Genomic DNA, 14,745 nt, shown 5'->3' with positions numbered 1-14,745 from the left:
GAGTTCCAGCTGGCCCAGCAGCCCCCAGCTCCTTCACTGCTCTCCTGGCTGCAGTGCCTCTGCCAGGAGCTGGCCACTCTGCTGCTGATATGATGCACGCACAGAAACCAGCCCAAAAGGGCTCGTCTAGGAAGTTCTGGTTATTCACATCTGCTTATAAGTAGGCAAGTGGGAGTTTTATCCTATTATTTAACCTTTTGCTTTGCAAACATCAACACCTGCACCAGAGAAGTTTCAAAAGTTTAGTTGTCAATTTTTCTTCCACTTTACAGGACTCTGGTGAAAGGGTATTATTTATCAAACTAAGCATATATTACAATCTTTGCAAAATGGTAAAGATCAAAGACTACCTTGCATCAAGCAGAATTACAGTGCCATAACATTTTTTCTTGTTACAGCTGATATCAATCACGGCATGACAGCAAGCCACAGAGAAGGTTTTTCAGTCGGTATCGCTGACACTCTACAACATCTGAAATACGGCAGCCAGCAAGCATGTGCTCTGAGTGTGAAAGGGAGAGACCAACAGCATAAGTGAGTGCCTTCGGTATCGGTGCCATTAAGTATGGCCATTTGACAGCAAAATGCATGCACACGACTTTAATTCTGCCTGCGGCTGGTGCATCCTCATAAGGGAAGAGATAAAAGCCTCCATGAGAGGAGAGGGCTTGATTTCAAGTGACAGTGGTGACATTTTCAGCAATGACCCCCGAGTGTGGCAGAGTCTGCTGTATGATACTCCTGCCCCAAAGGCATGTGCAATATCCTCCTCTCTCTGGGAAGAGGTGGGAATTTGGATGAGTGGCCAGGGCTGCCCAGCACTGGGTGGTGAGGCACCGACCCAGCGGAGCCCTGAGCAGTGTCTGGCTCTGCGCATGGTGCCACTGCCAGCATGAGTGCCTACAGCTTTCCGCACTAGCCGTGAGCCAGTTACTTTCTTCCCACAATCATATCTCATTCCTCGCAATCATATCTTTGTTTAGTTTAGGCTTGAGAGTCTTTTCACTGTGGCCAAAGACAGCCCAAGGAAAGGAATGAGATTTCTCTTGCTCCTCCCCAGGAACCCTGTCAGGCTGGCAAGTTTTACAGTTCCAGCATTTGAAGGACTGTATGCATTGTGTCCCCCAGGCTTATCTCCCAGAGCATCTGGTGGAGAACAGAAAGAAGAGGGGAATTATATGAGATCTGTTTGCATACATATCCCTTCCATCTCTCCTCTTCACAACAAGAGCCAGCCCCATGTATTTCTCCTTGCAATACACACGAGTCCACAGCAGCATCTTTCCATGCTGTGCTCACAGGCTGTGCTTCTGCCAAGTGCCACCTGAGCTCCCAGCCCATGGAGGCCCCCCCAGGCCCTGCAGCAGAAGCCTGCAGCAGTGGGACACACTGAGGTGCATCCTGCTGTGAGCCAGCACCAGCAGGAGCAGCAGGGACCAGCCTGTGGAGCCGGCACACCGCTGCACGCAGGTGGGAGCCGGGAGCTCCAGGCAGAGGGAGGCTGTAGTTGTATCGAGCAGTATTGATTCTGGCAGTGACTGGAGCACTTTGGTATCTGTATCAGGGTTATATTAACATTATGATTTCATAAAATGTAACTTCTCTTCAAATGGTCTTGCAACTGTTTCTCAGGCACTTCAATCTCTTTGCAATTTCAACATTGCAAAGAGAAGAAGAAACAAAGCAAATTCTGTTGGGAAAGTACAAGGTTCAACAAATTTAAACCTCTTGCATTTTCAGGATTCTTCTGCTATTTGAATAGAAAACTGCATGGTTTTAGACAAAGTGCTCATCTTCAATTTTTCAGTCTCTCCTTTTCCTTCATTGCTGAGAACCACACAATGTACTTCCCTGCCTGTTACTAAAATGCTTCTAAAAATTTGAAGAATTATTTGAAAAAGGGCATTCCTATTCCTTATGCATAAAACATGCATGCATATTCATATAAAACATTTAGAAAAATTTGTACCAGTTATAATTAGCATGTTTTGTGCATCTATTTTCTTTGCTATTAAATAACAAATTTGTGGTAACCATAGTAACTGGAACATCACATGATACTGGTGCTATTTTGGGGATAACATAAGTACCTTTCTTAAAGAAGCATTCTCACCTCTAAGCTATGAATTTTAATAATTTTCATGATAAAGTATTTGTTGAGTAGATTGTATTCATCCCTCACTCTAATGTTGATTTAACGTGGAATGCACCACCTTGTATTGCAGTGCCTATGACCACTTAAAAGCTGTGATGAGTCCTCTTGTTTTGCAAAAAGGCGAGCGACTTAAGAAAGGCAATAGAGAAGCTATGTGCATTGAGGGGAAAAGTACAATAAAATGAAGGATTTCTCTTATTGTTTCTGGAGAAGGAGCTCACGTTGGTCATGTGCCTCTTCATGCTTGAATGGAGGAAAGCAGAAGGTGCTTTAATCCTGGACTGGTATAGCTCCTACTGGAATAAGCCAGAGGTGTTGCATAAGCTGTACTGGACGATGGGAGAGGTCCTAGGGAAGTTCACTCGGGAAGAGACCATTTGGGCCACCAAAGCCAGTTCCCTCCTGCTGCAGTCAAGTGTGTTTTTCTACTGAATATGTGCCGTACACCACATCTCAGAGCCTTACAGCTAATGAGATAAAGACCAAGAGATCAAATGCCACAACAGTAACGAGCCATTAAAAGAGATTAGATGGCAACAAGGTCCGTATCCACATGCTAGGGTAGGGATTCTCTTAAATGAAATTTGCTGAAGTGTCATATTACAGATAAGAGCAAAATGCCTGAAGAATCCCTGCCAATGTTGTGATGAATTGAAAAATGGAAAAACATGGAAGAAATTCCCTTCAGTCTCTGAAATTGGTAATTCAGTTAATTGTGAGAATGCAGGTAAGATGAACCAAACAGGCACCGATGAGAAATGAATACTATTAAAAATATGCTGCCCACACTGATGTTCTAATGAAAAATGCTGGTTGACATGATTAATTGCTTTATCACGAAAGTGTCTGTAGAGATGAAACCCACCCTGAGCTGTCAGGATGGTGTTATCCATCTCCCAGAGCAGAGGTAATGAGGGGTCATTCACCCTGGGTGGCTCAGGCCGGTGATTTGGGTTAATACACACACCAAAGAGGCCATTAGGCTGGGGAATTACTTTGCCTGAGTCTGCCTGCCAGGGTGGAGTTTGGAGCAAAGGAATTTTACCAGAAGGTGAAGAAAGGTGCTGGGGTTGAAGAGTGGAGCCACGAATTGGAACTGTAAGGAGATGCAGGAGTACATACAAAAAATAGGGCATTGCAGGGCCTGCCAGGGCTGTGATGGAACAGGGCCCCAGTGCCCAGGAGAGCATCTGGGGCTGCAGGGTGGAGCCTCTGGTGTAGCTCACCAAACTGCAGGCTAGCGTGGGGCAAGTTGCAAGTCGTAAAAGTTAATGAGAATTTAGGGTTTATAAGCTCACGTGGGCCAAATCTTGCAAATCTGAGCCAGACTGGAGGTATTAGCCTGTGTAAAGATTCACAAAGTAATGCTTTACTTCTGACTCCACTCTGTTCTGCCTGCCTTCAGTTTTTCTCCATTCAGGTATATCATTGGAAATTTTTTTTTAATTTCATCCTTAATTACTACTGACTACTGTTTTATCGAAAGCTTTGTAAAAGAAAGTTTGAGTCTTCTTTATTTTAAAAAATAGGGATTTTTTTTTCATTGATAATTACAAATGGTCCACTTCAGCCTTTTGGAAATTACGGATTTTGTTTCAAAAAGTGCTACAGCAAACAGATTGAAAAAGAAATGAAAGCAAACATTTAGATATCTCAAAAAATGGAGAGTTTTGATTACCCTCAACTAACCCTTAATTGTTTTCTATCTTAGCTTGTCCCCCAAGATAAATAATGCAAGATGGAGAGATACTTTTTCACCCCTCTCTTGCTAAGTATCTGGGGACCTGCAGTGCTTTTTTGAGCAGGTTGTGCAGTGTAGTGGCTGTCTCAGAGAAGAGGCTCCCTGCTCCTCTCCATGCTCATTCCATGTGTCGTGTTATTGACCCTTTGGGACTGGACCTGCTTCGTTCTCTCTCGCTGTAGCTCTTGCTGTGCCATGCTATTCTCTGCCCACTGCCTGTCCTCTCCACCAGTGTCTGGGGCATCTCCTCCCTTTGCCTGTGCTCTGGATAGGGACTGGTCCTTGGCTTGGCTAGGGAACTCAGTCTCCCCTCATTCCAGCATCTTCCATTCTTGTTTGCTTCCAAATGCCTACTTCTTAAGAAAAAGTCTTGGGAAAAGGTCTAACAAGGCAGCAGTGTGGGGTTTCAGCTGAACACATATGCTTGCAGGAGCCCTGAGGGGTGAAGCAAAAGTAAACCCATTAGAGGCAAAAAGGGAAAGTTGCACAATATGCTTTTTTTCCTTTTCTTGATCCATTCTGTAAAACGGGAACTTCCCATTCTACTTTCTGTTTGGAGGGGCAGCAACACAAAGAAAAAGATTTGGAAGATGCTGGCAAGTGATAAAATACAAAGACATTCTTTTTCTTATATAGTAAATGAATGGCTTTCTGCCTTGCCTTTTGTTAAAGCTCTTAATCCAGCTTGTAAATAGGCACTTTCCCTTTGGACTGACTGTTTAGATATGAGACTTAGGGCTGATCTGAAGTACTAGGATCAGAAAATAGGAGAGATATATCAAAGAGAATGATACATAGGCTCACACTGCTGAACTTTCTCTTGCAGCACTTCTCGTATACTGTATGTAAATGTTCACAAGTACAAAGTGTGCTTCATTTTACTGCAGACCTAAGCTAAGACATGGGCTCTGAGAAGCCTGGCTGTTTGATCCCCGGGGGGCAGCCCACCTGCCTCAGGGCAAAGCACAGATTCTCTGCCATAAAGCAGAACACGAGAGGTAATTTTGTTGCGTGGCCTGATTTAGGCTTACAAAATGCTGGAAGAGCTCTGCATTTAAGGATGCTGGAAGTGGAGATTCATGCTCTCGGATCTCAGAAATGGCAACAGGAAGCCTGACCAAGCAAAAAAGCCAGCAAAACAGGGACTTGGGACCAAGAGAACTCTTAATCAAAAACCAGATTATCTTCAAAGAAAAGCTGTATTTCACATTCATGAAAAAACTTTTTACCCTACTTTTTAAGCTACACAAACTTTTGCAATGAAGCGATAGTGTTTCTGGCTGTTTCTTTGGGGCTGTTCCATGGCTTTCTGTGAGTAAGGCTGTGGCAAGGCATTGTTCTTCTTGGATTTGGAAGCCTTCCAATTCATATTCAGCTGCTGTGGAAAAGATCCTAAAAAATTCGCAGACTTGTCGTGTTTCCAAAGACACTTCTGACCCAGGCAATGTATTCTAAAATCCTTAATAATTTTCTGCTTACTGAAAATCTTCACTGACTGAATAGGAATTTTTCCCAAGTCAGATATTAAAGTAGAGAAGGGATTTCTAGTGTGGTTCTTAAAGATTAACATATATATATGTATATAAGCACAGTGAGAGTATAAATATCAAACATGATGCATATATTTTTTTTCTAAATTTAGAATTAATAAATTAATCACTTGCTTTCCATTTTGCATTTAGGAGCATTTAGATGCTGTTTGATGCTATTTATATTTTCCAGGAAACCTCTTTGTAAGAACAATTATTTTAATAGGTGCTACTAGGACTGTATTTTGGATGACACTTAAAGCCATATAAAGAGGTAAACCCCCAACCAGCACCACCAAGGGAATTTGAAATAGATGCTCAGACTAGAGAGCTGCAAAAACAAACTTATTTTGTTCCATTTCTTTTATTAAACTTTTGAAAACTTTGTGAAACTTTGCAGACCAATAATTAGACCCAAGGAAAAAAAAAAGTACATAAACAAAATCTCTGCTGTGCTGCTTATATCTGCTTTATACATTAGCAGAAGTAAAGATCAATATTTGTGAAAGTAGTGTCCTGAGCAGATTTTCTTCCCCATTGAAAATACTGTGTGAGTAAATGGGAAACCTTTAGAAGAGGCAGTGCAGGATCTGCCCTGTGTCCCCAGTCTGAGGCTGTCAGGACAGAGCTGGTTGCTTGTAACACTGCCAGCTCTTCCAGTGAACAGTATGAACAATAGACTGACATCCATGACCGTGCTCTCTTTTGCTTTAAAATAGTCTTTATCCCCATTGTATACTCTTCTAAACTGTATGGGTAAGTTCTTCTGATCTGCTACTGGCTTTTGTTTTCTTTTCAATGTAAACCTGTTATCTGTCAAAACCACAAGTTACATTAAGAGCATTTTAAATGGTTTGCAGTATTTTGTATATAATAAATTACAGCTGAAAGCTGTAAAAAGTTTGCTTTGAATTCTTCCCTAAGATATCTTTTTAAATACCAGTAGAAGGGAAGTTTTAATTCTGTGCTTTAAGCAGTATAACCACTTGAATATCCCCTGTTTCAAATACAAAGCCATAGTATTTAAAACATTAAAATAAATCCTTTCTTTGACTTCAGGATCAGTATGACTGTTAATAAAAGGTGTGTCCTTCATTGCCTGTTTTAACATGACACTGAAAAGCTTTCATTTCAATTGAATTAAATCTCAACTAAGTTAACTAATAAACAGGAATATCAGGTGATGGCACGGCACCACCCAAGTTGCTAATGCAAAATGATGAGTGAGCACTGAAAGGTCAGTCCTGGAACTGGGGCCTGCAGATGCAACCTGATTTTCATATTGATTGTGTTTTCCAGTGGGCTTCAGGTCAGGTGCTGAGACCTTGGGGCTTGCTCTGTCTGCAGCTGTCTCACTGTTTTCTTTGCTTACCTTGAACAAGTTCTGCAATATTTCTGTACTGCTTCTCTAAGGATAAAATAGGTCTAAGGTTTATCAGTGTTGCAAAGGCATCAATGTCTCGGAAAAGGTCTTAGGTGTTCCCTATGAGGAAGATGTTACGCACAATAAAAGATTTACTCTGTGTGTGTATGTACATATATATATATATATATACATATATATAATCTCAAGAGTTAATGTTTCTCTGCAGGATATTTATTTTTACCTGTTATTCAATCCATTGTGAATTAATGTGCTTTTTTTTTTTTTTTATTACAAAATGGGTTTACAACCAGGAAAAGAGAAGATACAGGTACCTGTTCAGAGAGAGGAGCAACACAGAACTGTATATGTTATACCAAGAGCATTTGTTGATACATAACGGATCAATATGCAACTGCATAATAAGGTTGAGAGATGAGATTAAATGTTCAAATAGATATACTAATTAGAAGGGACATGTACATCCATGTATAGAGAACCTGACGGTGAGAAAATGACAGAGATTCAGCACTACAGTGAATTATAAATGTCAAATTACAAGGATGCATGTAAAAAAAGCTTGTAACTGTTAGGAACTAGACTCTGTATTCATGTGAAAGCTGTTGCCTTTATCGTCTTCTTAGATCCCTCTAAGGTGTTCTGTCATTCACTGTCAAATTTTCTACGTAAGATAGGAAGACGTATGTCACACAAGTGTCCAAAACTGCTCCTCTGCCTTTGTCAGGACACACCAATATATTTTGAGGGGTTTGTAAGCAGAAAGAATATTAAGCAGGAGATCTGCTTAAGTATTAGCAGTCAGTTACAGAATTTTTTCCCCTTGGATGTGACACATGATCTAACACATGATGCCCAAAATGTATAGGGGAAAAGGGAAGCAGCAATGTGTGTTCGGATGGCTGTGGACTCAATAGGCTGTTATAGAGCCATAGTATGCACAATAAAAAGGGATGCTGACTAAATTTTGATGTGCAGGAGCATGTCTTTAATTTGCAAGGTATTTTTTTTAATTAAAAGGTAAATAGCATTTATAATTCTTCTCACAGACCGAGAGCAGAAATAACACCTACAGAGCTCTCAAGACACCTGAAGAACTTCTTTGATGCGTCTGATCAATGGGCTAGGTACATTTAAATGAAAACTGTTGACTACTTTGTTAGGTGATATTTTTGTTTTTACACAAGATTGGTTATTGCTTCTAAAAATTCCTAAACATCATTTGCAAGACATTAGTTGCATGAAATGTAAAATACTCAGCCATGAAAGTGTGGTGAAAATCCCTCCCCAAGTATAATTGACTTGGCAAGACAACATTTACCATGGTGCAAATGACTTGCATTAAGCCAGGACTTCACATGAATATGAAGGCACAAAAGCTGTCTGCACAAGCTGTGTTCAGACCCTTCTGCATACAGGGCACACAGAAGTGCTGCAGAGCAATAGCAACTTCTGAAGGTTCCTTTTCTTCACTACATCCTCTTCTTCAGCACAAGCCTCCAAGCTTGCAGAGCATATAGTTCATTGCCTCTAAGGTCTTTGAGACTCCACCCCCTGTTACAGGTTTTGGGCAGTTGTAGTTCCTTCAGCAGAGCCCATCCTCCACCCAGGGTGCTCCTCACTCCCCTCATGCTGAGGTGAGTCCATGGCTGTGCCCACGGCAGAAGCTCTCCAAAGGTTTCATGTATTTTTGAAACAGTGCAGCTGAAGCCCAGACAGGAATCAAATGGGAAGGCAGGACCAGCTCAGTAGTGAGTGTTGTGCATGGCCATGTCACCCTACTCACCTACACGGCCGCACCCTGAAACCTGAGTGTCTTCTGCCGGCTGCTCAGCAGCACTCACCAGACAGAGCTGCTGTGGAAGGAATCTGTCCAGCTCTGAGAGACAGCTGCCTCTCTTGGCAGTGGTCTTTAGGGACAGCATCTCCAGGTCAGCTTTTCCAGTGGGGAGCCCAGAAGCTCACATTTTGTTAGGTTGTTTTGAAGTGAGTAGAATGGCTGGGAATAGATGCAGGCTGCTGACACCAATCTCTCTAATATGCTAAAGCTGGATCATGTTCTGCTCAGAGGGTCTGATGGTATCAGCCTCCAGAGAATCAGTGTCTGACACTCCCAGTCTGTTGTTCATATTGGTTTGGTCTCAGCTGAGCTGTTTCTAACAACAAAGAACATATCTGAGAGAGTTACAATTTGCTGTAATCATATTTTTCCAGTTTTTCTCTGTGATAATTACTCCCATAAATATCATCACTTCACCTCAGCTCAAGAGAGTGCTCTCTGTTTCTGTGTTCAGTCTCAACCTTCCACACTTGGATTGCTGGGGAAGAACAATGATAGCATTTGTTATTAGCAGAACCACTCCAGCTATGGGGCTGTTGGGGCTTCCAGGGCTGGTTCTGTTTCTGTGCAGTATTAGTTGATCAAAAATAGCCTTCTGAATTGAAAACCAGTGAAGAAAATGTGTTAAATTGCACCTATGTTTAAATTATTATTACTACTACTACTACTAATAATAGTATAAAAGTTTGACTTGATTTTCAACCAGGCAAAGACTTGAAAACCAGAGCCAGGATGCAGATTTGCAGTTAAATGTCTCTGGTTTTACTGCTGGTCCCTGGGCTTAGTTTAATGACAGAAGATGTTTTTAATGTAATCAAGGGGCTGAAGATCTCAGGAATTCCAGTTGCTAGCATGGTTACTGACTAAGAGCTTTTATGATAGACCCTTAAAGTAGACTTTATAAGTATGGTCTATTTTTAACTGCAGGTTAAAAGTCACAGACACACTTGAGCTTCAGAGTGCCAGGCACCAGGAGTACCCAGAAAGGAGGTGCTTGGTCTGAGACCATACAATGCAAGTGAGTATATGGGAAAGAAAAAAAAAGCAACAAGAGGAAGATTGCTGTCCCCATTTTAAAAGTGGTGAAATGTGGCAAAAGACTAAAGGACTAGCCAAAGATACCTCTGTTGCCTGTGGCAGACCTGGCATTCAAAGCCACATCTCTAGATTTCTAATGTACCCTCTTAACTACAAGGCCATTCTTCCCCTCCAGAAAGTGATATATAGGTATATAAATGTGCATTGATGTAATGCCAAGTTATAAACCACAAGCCTTTCAGAACTCATGTCCCTGATAGATTACAAAAGAACTTGAAGTCAGGAGAATTGTGGTTTGTCTGACCTTATGCTAATCATTCTCCCTACTTGTGTCTTGGTCAAACTGAAAATGGATAGAATAATGAACCCTTTTGAAAACCGTAATTTCTGGGTGTTGGTCGTGACCCAGTTTTTATAAGTTGCTAGGATATGGGTATAATCAGGGAAATGAAGATTCTATCTTATGAGACAGGACGGAAAAGCTTGATTTAAACAAAAGAAATTATGAGAAGGAATATTAGTACACTGTGAGGGGAGTAAATACCAGAACTAATTAAGCTCAAGGACAAAATTGGCATCTGAACAAATGGAACAAATAAACGGGCCCCTAATAAACATAGCCTGGAAAACTTAAGCCAAGTTATGAGATTCTGGAACAGTTTTCCAAGGGGAATAGTAGGTCCAGAGAAAGTAAGGGCTTCTAAATGGATCTCAATCAGCTTGTGAACTGTCTATCATGCCTGAGACAACCAGAGAACTAGGCTATCAGTCCAGGCAAATCCAGTGTCCCCAGGTAACAGCCAGGACATCACCAAGATGTAACATCAGGTGATATTCTGGAAAACATTGTGACTGGCTACTTCTATCTCAAATTCCATCATGTGTGTTTTGGTTTTTTTTAGGCTCCTCTGTTCAGAGTCTCTTCAATTCCCTGATTATCTCACCAGCCTCGCACTTGAAGTGTTATTCAACATTTCCAGGTAATTATTCCCTGCTCTCAAGAGCCAATGCGGGAGCAGACCTGGAACAGGTCAAGGTAACGTTGAACGAGGAACTCCTCGTGTTGGCTGCTGAGGATGGGAGACGGGGTGGGTGCGAGCAGGGGCAGGTGGCAGGGCAGCACACAGAGCGTTCTTCTAGAGGCTGGATCCTACCCCCACCGAGCAGCCCCCTGGAGGGGACACCCTGCCGAGAGCCAGCTGGCGGTGTCTTCAGTGCCTTCATTCCCGAGGGCAGGCGACCGCTCCTGCTGCTAGAATAGGAGAGTGCAGATGCTGGCGCAGCCCCGCATCCCTCTCGCCCTGTCTCGGGAAGGGGATAGGCGACCCGGCTCGCCTCCTTTCCCAGCCCTGCCCTGTGCCCACCCCTTCGTCCCTGGCGTCATCCCGGGTGGGGGCACCTCCTCGCAGCGGCCAGGGGCCGCCCGCGCTGCGCTGCTCCCGGGGCGGGGCGGGGCCGGGCGGGGGCCGGGCGGGGCCGGGCGGGGCCGGGCGGGGCCGGGCGGGGCCGGGCGGGGCCCGGCGCCTCCTCGGGCGGGCCTGGCCCCGCCTGCCCGCCCGGCTGCTGCCCCTTGCGCGCCAGCAGGGGTCTCCGCCGCTCCGCCCCGCGCCCGCGCAGGCGGCTGGGGCCCGGGGGCCGGCCCGGCCCCGGCTCCCCTCCGCGGGCACCGGCAGCCCCCCCGGCAGCGCCGCCGTGCCCCCGCCCGGCCCCGCCCGGCCCCGCCCGGCCCCGGGAGCAGCGCAGCCCCGCAGCCCCGCCGCGGCGGCGCTGCCGGGCTCCCGCGGGTGCGGAACGGGCCGGCCGGGGCCCGGAACGCCCCCGCGCAGCTTCCGCCCGGTGCGGCTCGGGGCCGGGGAAGCGGGACCGGCGGAGCGGCAGCCCCCGGCCGGGATGGGCGGCGGCTGCCGGGAGACAAAAGGCCGGCGCGTGTCCGCCTCTGCGGCAGCGCGGGGTGCGCGGCCGCTCCCCCTCCCCGGGCCGCCTGCGGCAGGGACAGGGTCCGCCGCCTGCCCGCAGCCCAGCCGCCCTCCCCGCCTCGCTGCGGCTCCGGGAAAAGACCGTCATATGCCAGCGGTGATAGGCGGCCGTGCGCGCCGGGCAGCGCGGCGCAGGCAGCCCGCGGGAGCAGGCGGCTTCGGTGCCGGGCTCCCGAGCTGATGCCGAAGCCCGTGTGCACAGTGTTAACCCCGGGTAGGAAGCGGAGAGAGGGTATTAGAGCGGGTCCTTACGAACCCGTGTGTAGGTGGGATGGGAAAAAGACAGGGAGCGGCCCCCTTTTATTGGGCACTGAATCTCCTGAATTATAAGTAACAAAACCGTAACTAGATCGCCGTAACACTGGGTTGGTTGAGCTTTTTTTTCTCTGGTACAGCATTTTGTTCGTTACCGTGTGAGCGGTGCCGATGCGTACGGAGGCACGGCAGAGCGTGACTGCCGGAGCGGCACCGGGCGGGCCCAAAGTTCCCGCTGTCTCCGCAGGAGCAGGAAGCATCCCTTTGGGCTGGGGGGCGAGAGGCTGGGGCGGAGGGAGGGGCTGCTGCCGGGCTGCCCCTCGCAGCCGCCGCCGCAGCCCGCCTGGCTTCCCGTGAGGTCGCCCTGGGATCGGGAGTGAGAGAAGCAAACTCTCAAGTTGTGCCCGAAGAAAAGTTGCCCGACTGGGGAAGTCGAGGGGGATCCTGAGTGTCGCCACCGGCTCAATCCTGTCTGGTGCTGGGTTCTTCCTGCTTTTTCTGCAAACGCAGGGGAAGGGCAGGCTTTGCCTAGGAAGCTTGCCGTAGTCATACGGAGACAAGGGGAGAAAGAAAACAACACGTCTTCAGAGTGGCACCTCGCCTTGTTCTGTCTTCTCTCCTGGCTAGGGTTGAAATGGAGGCTGAGGACGGCCTGAGCAGTGTTGGTGCCGGCTCTCCCCACTCGTAGCCCCTCCTAAAGAAAACACGTCTGAGCCCTCGTGGTGAAGAACCAAACCCAACAAAAGTTGGATCTTTGTCGAAGAGGGGGCCGGGGGCGCCGAGCCCGGCGGCTCCTGTCCGTGGAGCTCTCGACAGCGGCGGAGCGCTCGCCGCGGCTGGGACTTGACCTGCAGAGGGCAATAGTTTGACGCAAATGCCAACAAAGGCAGCGGGGCTCGCTGGCTCGGCGCCGCGGCCGGGACCCGAAAATGCTGTGTAGGTAGGCAGCAGTGCTTAATTAATGTATATTGAAACAAAAGATCGTGTAAAGTGTTTGATTTGTCTTTAGGCTACGTTTTCAAGGCTAATCTAGTTCATAACTGTTAGATTTATTTTAAAGAGATTAACACAAACTTCCAGGAGAATCATGCGGTTGACTCCAGAATTACCCTAAACGATAATTGTTTACCGGAACGCTTACATTCAGCTGCTTGGATTCGTATTATTGGCGTTATTATTCTTTGCGACTCAGACAGGAGATATGGAAACGAAGGAGAACTTTCCTAATTGTTGTAGCGATTGTCAGGGCGACCGCGCAGACTTTGTAGGAGGAGGCGGCAGCCCGCCCGGCGCCCTGCGCGGCGGAGAGGGGCCATTGTGTGCGGGGCCGGGCCGCCGTTCAGCACCGGGCGGGCGGACAGCTCCGGCCCGGCCCCGCGCCCGCCGCCCGAGCCGCGCGGCCCTGCCCGGAGCCTCCGCCCGGGCTTGGGGCGGGGCGGATGAGAACTCGTCTTCGCTTGTCCTAGCAGTCCTTCTCCCCCCTGGCAATGGATTCATCAGGGAGTGGAAAAGAGCATCCCGACGGGCGCACTTTGTCTCCCGGTCGGTGTGTGTAGACGCGGCTGCCGTAGGCGTCTGTGGTTTGTGTACATACATGGCTTTAATAATTACATATAAGGCTCATATAACCTCATAATTCAGGAAAGACTAGGAAACGCGACCAAATTGGAGTGTTGGCAGCAGGGCTGATTGCAGGTCTGGATGCATACTCCGTCTCTTCCCAACTCGCCGCCCCCTTCCTCTCCCCCCACCCCCCAAATCATATTTATCTGAGATTATGTCAAATTTCAGTGATCGGAAATGTCTTGCCCAAGAGCCATTCCTGCTGGAAAAAGTCAAAAGGGTTCCTGGCATTAAAACGACCTTGCGTCATTCCTGATGAAATTAGCAGAGCTGCTTGTTTTAGAGCTTTGCTAAGGATGCACTTTGGTCACAGTAAGAAGTAAGAGATTTGGGGTTTTACCCCACGTCTGAGCAGGATCCGTCTGCTTTCACTAGCTTAAAGCCTGAGACCAGCACTTGAAAGCGCCTTAGACCCGCAGTCCATTTTTCACTTGTCTTTAAGCGCAAGCGATGGGAATTGCTAACCTCGGCTAAGAAAATTTCATTTTCCCCATCCTGCTAAACGGTTCTGGTCGACATATGTTTGTTATCAGAGAGAGGTGCTATGAACACAGAGCCATTTTCTTAGCAGCTCTTTGACTCTGTGTTACCATAGTCCCACACGGCATTGGTCCTTTCCCGTTGGGAAGTCATGAATAAGAGACTATGAAGCTTGCACGTCAGATCTTCCTCAATTAATCCACCATTAGCATGTTCGGGATCCTCTACTGGATGGTTAACAGCAGCTTTGGTAACTGTATGCTGTCCATACCCAATTATGCTCTGCTAAAAATGAACTCTGCAGAACAACCTTCCTGAGCTGTCAGTGTCTCCCGTTTTCCTATTTTAACGCTTGTGTGTAGTGGCAGGCGACAGATGGTGTAGATCAGATCGATTTGATTGCATTAGGCGATTTTTTTTCCTCCTCTCCCCCCCGACTCCTTTTCTGGAAGCCCACATTCATCTGAGAGGCGATCGCCGGGGACATGGGAAGCAAGAGCAGCCGCCGATGTGTGAAAGCAACGAGACATGGCCAGCCAGAGGCGCCGGGGTCCCTTCACGGGGTTTGTTAACATGGTAATCCGGCACCAGGAGAGAAAGCTGCTTTCTGCTGCCCAGAGCCCATTCCCCATCACACATCAGATGACTCCCTGGCTTTACACACAGTTGGAGTTCTGCTCGAAACCTGGATTTAAAGGGTAAGCGCTTCAATAGAGGTGGATTTCTG

The 14,745-nt window shown here is 46.8% G+C and overlaps 2 long non-coding RNA genes across 11 annotated transcripts in view; both read left to right on the top strand.

Moving 5' to 3' along the window:
- LOC104695366 overlaps nucleotides 1-8,744 on the top strand; it is a 37,955-nt gene extending 29,211 nt beyond the window's left edge. Inside the window, exon 7 of the long non-coding RNA XR_005602471.1 lies at nucleotides 399-8,744. This is a non-coding gene — a long non-coding RNA (uncharacterized LOC104695366). The remainder of the gene's footprint in view (nucleotides 1-398) is intronic.
- Nucleotides 8,745-13,668: 4,924 nt separating this feature from the next.
- Nucleotides 13,669-14,745, top strand: part of LOC104695365 — a 45,474-nt gene continuing 44,397 nt past the window's right edge. For 4 of the 10 annotated variants that reach the window (XR_005602479.1, XR_005602472.1, XR_005602474.1 and 1 more), the window contains exon 1: nucleotides 13,695-14,716. This is a non-coding gene — a long non-coding RNA (uncharacterized LOC104695365). Of the gene's footprint in view, nucleotides 14,717-14,745 lie in introns of all 10 variants that reach the window. The other 6 variants (XR_005602475.1, XR_005602477.1, XR_005602476.1 and 3 more) reach the window with 6 other exon arrangements.

This window comes from Corvus cornix, chromosome 8, assembly GCF_000738735.6.
Source record: "Corvus cornix cornix isolate S_Up_H32 chromosome 8, ASM73873v5, whole genome shotgun sequence".
Taxonomy (NCBI): domain Eukaryota; kingdom Metazoa; phylum Chordata; class Aves; order Passeriformes; family Corvidae; genus Corvus; species Corvus cornix.
The sequence above is the reverse complement of the archived record's forward strand: the minus strand, read 5'-3'. Positions and strand labels throughout refer to the sequence as shown.